This window comes from Bombina bombina, chromosome 6 (assembly GCF_027579735.1).
Source record: "Bombina bombina isolate aBomBom1 chromosome 6, aBomBom1.pri, whole genome shotgun sequence".
Classification (NCBI taxonomy): domain Eukaryota; kingdom Metazoa; phylum Chordata; class Amphibia; order Anura; family Bombinatoridae; genus Bombina; species Bombina bombina.
The window spans coordinates 1,007,762,879-1,007,776,367 of NC_069504.1; the positions used below are offsets into that span (position 1 = coordinate 1,007,762,879).

The 13,489-nt window shown below is 36.7% G+C and overlaps 1 protein-coding gene across 2 annotated transcripts in view; it reads left to right on the top strand.

Annotated features, from left to right (window-relative positions):
• SGCD (sarcoglycan delta) overlaps positions 1-13,489 on the top strand; it is a 1,642,153-nt gene that overhangs the window by 533,788 nt on the left and 1,094,876 nt on the right. The gene's annotated exons all lie outside the window — the stretch shown is intronic.

Genomic DNA, 13,489 nt, shown 5'->3' on the forward strand with positions numbered 1-13,489 from the left:
CACAGAAACCCAAACATACACTTAGCACTTGTTTACATTGACCTGACAAGTAATGAGGTAAACTACAGTTTTGTAAAAAAAAGAGATTTAGAAAACAAAATATGGAGTTCTGATTATCTTTTTGTAAAGGAAGATGACAACTAAATTATGACAACAGCATGCAGTGGCTGAAAGGAAGGGCCCTGAACTGCCTAAACAATAATTTAAAGGTTAAATGGTGGAGTGGTTACTTCCAGAAAGGTCTTGTTAGTCTCAAAGTCTGTAGAAAGATGTGAATAATTAGTAGTAAGGTCAAAATGTCCTAAAAAGGAACAGACAATGGACACACACACACAAACTCATACTTGCACATACACCCAAGGAAACACCGACAGAGACAGCCTCAGAAAACACACAAAGACATATACAGACATACACACACACACACAGAGACACCCACAGAAAACACACAAAGACATACACACACACACACAGAGACAACCACATGAAAAACACAGAAAGACATACATACACATACCCTCACTGAGACATCCACAGAAAACACACAAAGACATGCACACACCCTCACAGAGACACCCACAGAAAACACAGACATACATACATACATACACACACACACACCCTCAAAGAAACACCCATAGAAAAAGCTCAGACATATGCACACACCCTCACACACATCCACAGAAAATGCACAAAGACATACACACCCACCCTCACAGAGTGACCCACAGATAAAAAATACATACACATAGAGACACAAACCAAAGCACAAAGACATAAACACATACACCCACAGAAACACTCACAGGAGGAAACATGTATGCACCTTGCATCCCCTAAATCAACAGTGTGTGACATGCATGATAAAAAAAAAAATGCAGAAATTAAGAGATCACTTTTTAAAGAATCATATTTGTAAATGTGCAAACAAAAATAATTCTGTGAATTCAAAATTGTACATTAATGAGCTGGGTAGATGGCTAGATGAAGAAAAGTACCTTAAAAGGTTGACATATGTTTGTTTGTTTGTTTTTTTCCCATTTTCCCCAACCAAGAGCACCACTTCAAATATAGTGTACAAATGTTCCCATCTGTCAGCTGTACTTATGGATTTTGAAAATGCTGTACTCTATATGGTCTTGGTGGGACCATAAGCTGTGGTACTCATACCATTAGATCTGGTTAAATGCAGGATTTAGGCTTGTTGGTATGTATTTCAAAACTGTAGTCAGCTGTAGTGTAAACTGAACAGTTTTAAGTTAACCTGTCTCATTTCAAACACTGAGCAATCTTAGTCTGAGAGTATAACATTTTATGCAGATGTAAAAATCTTAGATAAAATGCCTCCTTGCATCTGGAAAGTCCTTGCATAAAGGGGCAGTAAACTGGAATGTAATATATATATATATATAAAATGCATATCTGCCAAAAGGGCATCTACCATTTGTGTATTGAGGAGGAAACATTTCTGCATGGTTTTAAATATAGAATTTCTACAGCATTGTCAAATAATCATAAATACACTGCTGCTAAAAAAATGTGTTTTTATGGATCCCTAGCCCTCCATACAACTATTACCACACTGAAGTTACAATCCAAAATTGCACAAAGAAATAAAAAACATTTGCTAAGTAAGTCCTACCTCCTCTTCAAATGAAAGTGATCTGCCGTCTGACTCAGGCTCACACTGTACAAAGTGCCAAGTCTGTCTCACACTGAGCATAGTGGTTTAGTGCACACTAAGAAATCCTCTCAAATGCTAATACTTTACTCCTTGTAATAACATTTCCCATGCTCAATTAACACTCTCCTGAAGTACCCACTGGTGGCTGCCAAAATTATTATTTTTTTTTTTTTTTAATTTTTTTTTTTTTTTAGTTTTTGCCTCATGGGGCCCCCCTGGCTCATTGGGCCCCTGACAGGAGTCACCCCTGTCACCCCCTGATGGCGGCCCTGATCATGTATCAGCTAGCATCATTTCGCTGTTAGCATTGTCATACACACATTGAGCAGTTCATAATATTACTTAGCAAGCTCAGTAGAAGCTTATACTTAGGGTTGCCACCTCAGCCATGTTTTCCTGGATAGTTATTAGTTACAAATGGTGCAGGGAGGAACATGAATAGTGTTGTAGAGCAGTGCTATGTTCTTTCCATATGCACAATGCATGTTCCTCCCTGCACACCCTGCACCATGTGTAATTTATAGCTGTCCAGGAAAACATGGCTGAACTGGCAACCCTATTTGTACTGTGTGTTATTGAGCAAGACCTGATTGTGGTCCCTCAGAGGCAATTACTGCTCCTCACACACCCTGAGCCACTGACCAAAATCAGCACAGTGTATATCTGCCAACATGTGCATCAGCCTCTTGACTCCAAATACATCTGAGAAAGAGGCCAAAGAAAAAAATGGGGTTTCATATCCCTTTAACTAGTGGCTCAGTTGATTTATATAAGTAGAACATTAATATCTGCAGATAGAAATTGTAACCAGTTGAGCATTAGGCACCGTGTTATTGCACAAAAGTGTTTAAAAACAAATACTATGTACCATATTAAACTTTATTTTTCTTTCTTTTTACTTATTTTATTACGTTCCAGGAAATGTTTATTTTTACAGTTATTTTCTAACCTATAGCTGTGAATGCCATTTATTTTATTTTTTATTTATATAGCACATCCTTTACAAAAAGGTTAAGAAATAAAACCGCTCAGGTGAATTCTCAAGCTCAGCTGGATGGATTTGCACAGCTAAGACAGAGATGAAGGCAATTGTAGCATTGGGAACATTAATTCAATTTCAGAGTGGGATGAAATCAGTGGGTGAGAAGTAACTTATAGGAGCTTATCTCTTTTGTCTGATCCGCAGCCATTAAGCTGTGACAGCGAGAGAAAATGGCAGAAGGAAATGAGAACGGAATTGTCCTGTTTAAAGGGAAACTGGATAGGTACTCTATATCTAGCATTTCAACTTTATATGTACTTGAGAGGGCTGTGCCATTTTACTCCAGCACCTGAAGCATTCATCACGTATATTATTAGCAAGAAAAAAGAAGCACAATGTTGGTGTTAATTAGGCATGTGCATTCAGACTATTCATTAGGAAATGAATGCCAAATATGAACACTAAGTTCTGGAATTTTTAGTGTCTCCTAACAAATAGTCCAATTGCAATGCCTAGTGTTAATATCCCTGCATTGATATACTGAAAGTGATATGGGGAAAGTTAAATGGTCAGTAAACCAGCGGCGGCTGGTGAATTTTAAAGACGGTGGGGCGCTTGACCCCAACCCTTGAAATAAAGCCCTGCCCCTCAGTATGTATGTGTGTATATATATATATATATATATATATATATATATATATTTCATTCAGAATAATTTAAAGAAAGAATAGGACACAGTAGAAATAGATGAGATACTGTGAAATGTGGGGGAATGCAGCACTCTTTTAAAGAAATTCCCTGCAAATCTAAGATGTAGATATAAGGCTGGAGGATTTTATCAGACCAAAAAACATGTACACATGGGCTCAAGTAAACGCAAATAGGTTTATTACAAATATAAAGCAGCAAGGACTTAAGGCATCCAATATATGTCAAAAACAGTAATGAAAATGTTAAACCACTGCAGTGGGAGATTACTTACGATTACTAAACATTTATACTTGCTTAAATATAGACAGTACAAAAGTAGCATTGACAGTAAGGGAATGTCCCCATAAGAGTAGTCTCTCAACAAGAAGGTAAAAGAGTGGCATTTATGTGTGACGTATTTAAAGACACACTGTTTGAAAACTCAAATGACATGTTACATTGTGTATACGACCTGAACTTCATAGGTGCAACAATCCTCCATGAAAGGTAGCTAGGCAATAGTAGCCATTAGAAGCTCATCATCCTGATAGAATCAAACTAGAGCAAGAGGTGAAAAAATGTCCTCCAGTGTTTGCAAGCTTGAAAACAGCAAAGGCAGTGAGCTCAATCAATCTTTCAACAGGTGTGTTCATCAGGTGTAAATACCTAGTAAACAGAGGTAAGAAGGTCCTCTAAAAACCAGCATAGTAACCGCTATATAGTGAGAAAAAGCAGTGGCAGCCCATTAAACAGGTTCAGTAGTTGCAGCACAAATTCCATATACAGCCTTACAGTTGTCCGCGGTTAATGTTGTGAAGTACAGGTTCCACTTTCCTAGGCAAACAGTTGGACCGGCATAGCACCCTCCAACATCTAGTACACTTTATTTCCTTTTCACATAGGTTGCGTCTCCTTGCTCGTAGGGAGACAGACAAAGATAAATTGAGTATATTCGCCTCTGTACTCTTGACTTCCAACTCCGCTTTGCTGCTTCAGAAAGGTATCAGTCAATGCGCGTTTCGCCCCACAATTCTGCGCGAAAGCAGGGGCCTCGTCCGGACTGTCAGTCACCTGTATCTCCAGCCTCTTATTGTTTTAGCTCTTGTGGGTGTGATTTCATTTAACTGCCACTCTATTTCATTGGCTATGAAGGCCAAACCTCCTATTACCACCAATATTTCGATACAGTGTATAAAAAGGCTATATATTTTGTATAAAACCCATATCATTCACTGAAACCCGTGTGTACTGTTCTACAACCATAACTAGTAACTATATACAAACGGGGATGAAAAGTCTATGATTCAGGAAAGAACCCTGTGCTTACATTAAATACTATAAGTTAGGATAACGTTTAGAAAAGGCATTGTTCTGTAGCAATATAAGTAAGATATCAATTTTTGACCTTCATTGTAACAGCAATACTATATATTTAAAATTCTTTGAATTATTACTAAGATTAGCAGGAAGAAGTCATTACGAAACTTATAGAGTATATATGCATAGATATCTTCGCCCAGGAAGGATGCATATTCTATCCTTTCATTCAAACCATGTGGGGAAACTGTTTTTAAAGTGTAAGTCCATCTTGCTTCCTGATTTAAAAGATATTTATTTTCATCGCCTCCTCTCCCATTAGTTATTCCTCTATCAATTCCTACAAATTTTAAAGAGACAGTACTACTATTGTGTACTTCTCTAAAGTGACGAGCTACACTAGTATCCTTTTCATAGAGGATGTCATCTCTATGCTCCTATACTCTGTCCTTAAACATTCTTTTTGTTTTTCCAACTTAGAACAGAGGACAGGAGCATTGTAAAAGATAGACAACCCCTACTGAATTGCAATTAGAGAAACATCTAATATCAAACTGTTTACCAGTGTTTGCTGAGAAGGTTTTACATTTAAGCATATATGGACAATAGACGCAGTGTCCACATGGAAAATTCCCTTTGACCTGTTGGTATTTTTTCAACCAATTACTTTCAGGTTCAGACCTTACAAATCTACTTTTTACTAACTTATCTTTTAGGGTAGGAGATTTTTTGGCGGTCATAAGGGGATTTTTTCCCACTTTTTCTACAATTTTTTCATCTAAAGTTAGAATATGCCAGTTCTGGGCCAGTATTTCTCTAATGTTTTGCCAGTGACAATTATATGAATCTTATTTTTTTTTCACTCTTTTTATAAGAGTTTGAGTAAAGGAGGTCATCCCTGTTTAATTTTATTACTTTATTTAAAGTGCGTTTTATAAATTTATGAGAATATCCTCTCTCAATAAATTGTTTACACATAGATTCTGCATGATGTTCAAACTTTGTTGTTGAGGAACAATTTCTTTTTAGCCTTAGAAGCTGGCCATATGGAATGCCATTTTTAAGGGGTTCTGGATGGCAACTAGATGCTTCAAGAAGGTTGTTTGTGGCTGTATTTTTACGATAGTTTTCTGTGGAAATATGGTTGTCTTCTTTTTTGATGGAAATATCTAAAAAATGCAATTCTTTTTCACTATGTGCATATGTAAGAAAGATATTGCGATTGTTTCTGTTCAATTGTGAGTCAAAATCATGAAGACAGGCCAGGGGGGCATTCCATAGCATGAAAACATCATCCACATATCTAATACAAAGGGACACATGGGAGTCAAATGTCTCACTGAACTGTTCAAAGACATCCAACTCCCATGCCCCCAAGTGGAGACATGCATATGTTGGCGCACATACTTCTCCCATGGCTGTCCCCCTGACCTGTCTATAAATCGAATTGTCAAATTGAAAAACATTGTTTTCAAGAATAAATCGTAGAAGATTTACGATAAAGGCTGTATGCCTACCACTATCTGGTCTTCATGTATTTAAAAACTGTTTACATGCATTTGTACTCCTCCATACCCCATGAGATAGGTATCAATGCATGTAAACAGTTTTTAAACACACACACACACACACACACATATATATATATATATATATATATATATATATATATATATATATATAAAATCCAAAGATGCAAAAGCGGCTCAAAATCCAAGTGAATTTATTGAAAAACAGTGACCGTTTAAGAACATCATTGCAACATCTAATAGGCTAACAGCACTACTAACAGCAAAAAGAAAGGTAAGACCACAGCCGGATCATCTGTCTTACGCGTTTCAGCTTCCTGCCTTAATCATAGACCATATTGATCCATTACTACCCTAACTTTAAATACCTATTCATTGCATTCTGTTAGTCCTGCAGTCTCACAAAAGGCCAATCGGATATACAGAGAACAGGTGACAGGTAATGCATTGTATCTTATCACGAATTACTACATGCCCTTTCCTAACAAACAATGAGGAAAAATATATACATTTATTTATTTGTATGTGCACTGCAGAAAAAATTGTTATTAAAGGGAAAGATTGTTTTTATTATGTATATGTATATATATACCAGTAAAGGGGAATCTTTATATTTTTACCGCATGCACATACCTCATATGTTTGAGGGTATCGATGTGAGTGTTTGATTCGATGTTTTAAATCTGCTGTGTGATGTTTACCAAATAAATTATTTTTAATCTACACTTAGATCTTCCGTGTACTGTTTGGTGCACGGAGTTGCGCTCCTGTCTTTTCTTGTTTTTAACAGGGATTTGTCTTTGTATATGTATATATAAGAGAGTTTATTTTCAAAAACAATCAATGAGTAAACTTGTGACGTAAATATTATCCCATCTTTTTTTCTGTTCGCTTAGCATCTAATATGCCAAAAATATATTCAAAATAATAATATATATATATATATATATATATATATATATATATATATATATATATATAGTAAAGAATAAAAGGTAAGCGCTGCCTAGCATAAAAATACAAGTGTAGAAAAATATACACAAAATACAATAAATCTAGGGTAAATATAGCACTCCAGATTAAAATAAATGCATAGAATGGAATAATAAAGCAAACAAATAGGAAAGTAATTCCCAAAAAAATAATAAAAAACAAAAGAAGAAAAAAAACAAAATTTATAAGCACATAGATAGAGACACAAATAAAGTTCATAAAATTCTTGATATTCTTAATTCATCCGGTCCCCATAAGGGTGTGCACTTACTTGAATGTACCTCAATCAGTATGAGGTAAGTAAAGACGTAATCACTTGTATGTTTCACACTGTCTGGAACAGCCTCTGTATGGAGTGAGATGATCCCTTTAAACCTTGCAATGTTCACAGGTAGAGAAACTTTCAGATCCTCTAATCCTTAGAGTGAGGTAGGTACTCGATAGGATGGCATGCAAACATAAATAAAAGGACACTAAGAGTGCATTAACCTTTTATTAAATGTGACAAATAACACACCTGTAGATTATGCCTACTCACAAGTAAACCCTCAATAAATGAGGTAAATCAAGAGCATATAAGCAAGTTAGGGCCGATAACAGCAGTAGTGAAGCATTCAATCGATAGCAGCAGAAAAAAATCACCTTACGCGTTTCAAAGGCATGTAAGACTTGTGTCTGCCTTCTTCATCAGAGGTGACCGGATGAATTAAGAATATCAAGAATTTTATGAACTTTATTCGTGTCTCTATCTATGTGCTTATGAATTTTGTTTTTTTTTTCTTCTTTTGTTTTTTATTATTTTTTGGGAATTGCTTTCCTATTTGTTTGCTTTATTATTCCATTCTATGCATTTATTTTAATCTGGAGTGCTATATTTACCCTAGATTTATTGTATTTTTGTATTGTGTGTATATTTTTCTACACTTGTGTTTTTATGCTAGGCAGCGCTTACCTTTTATTCTTTACTATTTGATTTACACATAGAAGGGTGATACAGAGAATCTCCCCTCGCTTTAGGTTAGCTGCAGCCACCTGCATTTACAGTTATAATGATCTGTTTTTAACTTTAAGGGTCATTTGGTTTTATACCCCCTTTTTCTGGAGCGCTAGTGGACCCAGAGCTTCCTGGATTTCTTTCTAGGATTCTACTTATATATTATATATATATATATATATATATATATATATATATATATATACAAAACACGGAAGGGAACTGCACTCTCATACCGGACCGGGTACACATCCTATGACCCTGCAACATGCTCAGCCCTGGGTGCCACTGGCACTCACAGGAAGCTGTGCTGTCCCCAGAGCCACAAGCAGTTAACCCCAGACAGGTCTGGGTGCAAGAACCATAGGGAAAATTACAAAACAAATTAATACAACACACAGAGAAAACCCAGCACTCACTTACAAGCTCTCAGCTAAGATTTAAAAGCAAAAATGGAAAGGTTAGTCACCGCATCTGGCCAAATGGGACAAGCTCAGGTACCACGTCAAGGTCCTCTCCAATACCTGAGACCCTAAAACAGCCACACAATGCAAGCTTTCAAATCAAAACAAACTGAAAACAAAAAAAGGGTGCACAGGAATATGTAATCACCCTAGACATATACAAAACACGGAAGGGAACTGCACTCTCATACCGGACCGGGTACACATCCTATGACCCTGCAACATGCTGTGCCCTGGGTGCCACTGGCACTCACAGGAAGCTGTGCTGTCCCCAGAGCCACAAGCAGTTAACCCCAGACAGGTCTGGGTGCAAGAACCATAGGGAAAATTACAAAACAAATTAATACAACACACAGAGAAAACCCAGCACTCACTCACAAGCTCTCAGCTAAGATTTTTATATATATATATATATATATATATATATATATATATATATATATATATATATATAAAATAAAGAAAATAAATCCTTATTTGGCTAATGTAGAAGTAAAGAAATATTGTTTGTGCATATATATACATATCCTTATGCTGGATTAAAAATACTGCTATACTGGTATATATAAAGTTATCACAGTTATGGTGTTTGAATTAGTATCCCTAGACACAATCTTATGTAAGGATTGGTCTATCTCATCAACTCAAATATTGATACATAATGATAGTGTCATTAGCTTTGTTGCAATAGAGAAATTATTGTTAACCAAAACTCTTATTATATTGCAAGGCTGACACTAAGATCCACCAACAACTTTCAATATATGTAATGTTTCTAGTATACAAAACACTGGCCATTAGCTTTTTTAATATATTTTAGCAGAAGTTAATTATATCTGTCTCCATGTTCATGCCTAAGGGTTGTCTATTTTCCAGTACATAAATCTAGTAGGAATCCTTTTTGCAAAGTTGGCGCAACCTTTCACCACCTCTTGGACGTTTGCGTATCTGATCTATAACCATCCATGAAAATGTACTCATATCTTAACCATGTACATCAACAAAATGTTTTGATGCACCTGTGGCATAGCTTCCATGCTCTGTCATTTATATGTGCCCGAACCCGCTCTCTAACCTCCCTAGAGGTACAACAAACGTATTGCTTTTTACATAGTGAGCATGTGATCACATAAATCACATAATTTGATTTGCAGTTTGTACACTGTACAATGAGAAAATACCTTCTGTGTTACTTGTGACTGGAATATTTTTCCAACCGTCACATAACCACATGCCTTACAGGTGCTTCTACCACATTTGAAGTGACCCTTTGTAGTTAGTCAGCTACTTTTTGGGGCCGGATTCTTCAACATTGAGGGTGAGACCATATTACCTATGGTAACATTTTTTATGGGGTACACAATAGCAGCCGTTCTTGACTTCATCTTTAAGGTCATCATCTACTAACAAAATTGGAAGATTTTTCGTTATTATGTTACAGATCGAATAATATTGAGAACTGTAGGTGGTTACAAAAGTAGGTTTATCTTTACATTCCTCCCTTTTGGGTATATCATCCAATAAAGTAGATCTCAATAGTAGTTAGACTTTGAGTACTTTTTGGATGGTTCCTGAGTCATATCCTCGTTCAAGAAATCTTGACCTCAGCATTTCACTCTCATGCAGGAAGCTGTCATCATTAGAACAATTCCTTCTCAAACATAGGAACTGACTCTTGGCTATGCCATAGCTTGTATGTTTGAGATGGCAGTTTTCTACATGTAAGAATGCATTTGTAGAAATTGGTTTCCTGTAGAGTGTAGTCTCTATTTTCCTAGTTGCAGGGTTACCTATCAGTATTACATCTAGGTATGGTATTTTATCCTTATTGAAGGATGAAGTAAATTCTAAGCCCACTGAGTTGCCATTCAGAAAATCAACAAAATTTGTACTGTTCTCCTCTGACCATTGCCAAATAAATAGGTCATCAATAAATATTTTGTAACCCACAATTAACTTTGATAATGGATTGAAATCTGTATACACATGGGTAAGCTCCCACCAGCCCATAAAAATATTTGCATATGCTGGTGCAAATTTCGCTCCCATGGCTGTTCCTCATTGTTTTAGATAGAATGTACCCCCAAACTCAAAGTAATTTTGGGTCAACAGAAATTCCAAGGCCCTTAAAATATATTCAATCAATTCAGTGGAATAGTTGGTCAATCTACCAAACATAAAATCCACTGCAGAATTCTATTCTATCTATTCTATAGAATAGAGTCCTACCACATCCACAGTCAACCATCCCATGTTGTCGCCCCAATTTATATCTTCCAGTGTTCTTAACAGGTATTTGGTGTCCCTGAGAAATGAAGGTAATTTATATACTATTGGTTGCAGTAAAGACTGCAAATTCTCAAATAGGGATCCAATCCCTGAGACTATAGGATGACCTTTTACTTGTGTCAATGTTTTGTGTACCTTCAGTAGGTGGTAAAAAATAGGTACTACCGGTTTCTCCACATATATGTATATATATACATACATACACTCACCGGCCACTTTATTAGGTACACCTGTTCAATTGCTTGGTAGCACAAATAGCTAATCAGCCAATCACATGGCAGCAGCTCAATGCATTTAGGCATCTAGAAGTGGGGAAGACGACTTGCTGAAGTTCAAACCGAGCATCAGAATGGGGAAGAAAGGGGATTTAAGTGATTTTAAACATGGCATGGTTGTTGGTGCCATACGGGTTGGTCTGAGTATTTAAAAAACTGCTGATTTACTGGGATTTTCATGCACAACCATCTCTAGGGTTTACAAAGAATGGTCCAAAAAAGAGAAAATATCCAGGGAGCGGCAGTTATGTGGACGACAATGCCTTGTTGATGTCAGAGGTGAATGAGCAGACTGATTCAAGTTGATAGAAAGCCAACAGCAACTCAAATAACCACTCGTTACAACCAAGGTATGCAGAATACCATCTCTGAATGCACAACACGTTGAACCTTGAAGCAGATGGGCTACAGCAGCAGAAGACCACACTGGGTGCCACTCCTGTCAGCTAAGAACAGAAAACTGAGTCTACAGTTCACACAGGCTCACCAAAATCAGACAATAGAAGATTGGAAAAACGTTGCCTGGTCTGATGAGTCTCGATTTCAGCTGCGACATTCAGATGGTAGGGTCAGAATTTGGCATAAACAACATGAAAACATGGATCCATCCTGCCTTGTATCAACGGTTCAGGCTGGTGGTGGTGGTGTAATTGTGTGGGGGATATTTTCTTGCCACACTTTGGGCCCCTTAGTACCACTTGAGCATCATTTAAATGCCACAGTCTACCTGAGTATTGTTGCTGACCATGTCCAACCCTTTATGACTACAGTGTACCCATCTTCTGATGGCTACTTCCAGAAGGATAATACACCATGTGAAAAAGCTCAAATCATCTCAAACTGGTTTCTTGAACATGACAATGAGTTCACTGTACTCCAATGGCCTCCACTGTGACCACCTTTGGGATGTGGTGGAACGGGAGATTCGCATCATCGATGCACAAACAACAAATCTGCAGCAACTGCGTGATGCTATCATGTCAATATGGACCAAAATGTCCGAGGAATGATTGCAACACCTTGTTGAATTTATGCCACAAAAAATTAAGGCAGTTCTGAAGGCAAAAGGGGGTCCAACCTGGTACTAGAAAGGTGTACCTAATAAACAGCTAGATTACGAGTTTTCAGAGTCATTTATTCACCTCCATATAGCGCTGCTATTACAAGTTTTTAAAAACCCGGCTTGCATGGGCGATATGGTGGTGTTGAGCTCCATACCTCACCCAAATACAAGCAGTGTTTTGACGTGCTCGTGCACGATTTCCCCATAGACCTCAGTGGGGAGAGCCGGCAAAAACAAAAGCCTAACACCTGCGATCGTGGAAAAAAAGCTCTGTAACGCAGCCCCATTGATGTTTTTGGGGAAAGAAAAAGTTACTTTTTAAGCCTAACACCCTAACATAAAAACCACGTCTAAACACCCCTAATCTGCCGCCCCTAACATCGCCGCCACCTAAATAAAACTATTAACCCCTAATCTGCTGCTCCCGATATCGCCGCCACCTAAATACACTTATTAACCCCTAATCTGCCGCCTCCAATGTCGCCGCCACTATACTAAAGTTATTAACCCCTAAACCTCTGGCCTCCCACATCACTAACACTAAATAAATATATTAACCCCTAAACCTAACCCTAACGTAACCCTAACCCTAAGTCTAACCCTAACCCCCCCCCTAACTTAAATATAATTAAAATAAATCTAAATTAAACTTTCAATTATTACCTAAATAATTCCTATTTAAAACTAAATACTTACCTGTAAAAAAAAAAAACTAAGCTATCTACAAAATAAATAATAGTAACCGTGTAACTATCTTAGGTTTTATTTTAATTTCACAGGTAAGTTTGTATTTATTTTAACTAGGTAGACTAGTTAGTAAATAGTTATTAACTATTTACTAACTACCTAGATAAAATAAATACAAAGTTACCTGTAAAATAAAACCTAACCTGCCTTACAATAAAACCTAACATTACAATCAAATAAAATAAATTAAATTAATAAAATACAATTATCTAAATTACAAAAAAAATAAACACTAAATTACACAAAATAAAAAACGAAATTATCAAAAATAAAAACGAATTACTCCTAATCTAATAGCCCTATCAAAATAAAAAAGCCCCCCCAAAATAAAAAACCCCTAGCCTACATTAACTATCTTTGCCCCAAAGAAATCAGCTCTTTTACCTGTAAAAAAAAATACAAACAACCCCCAACAGTAAAACCCACCACCCACACAACCAAACCCCCCAAATAAAATTCTAT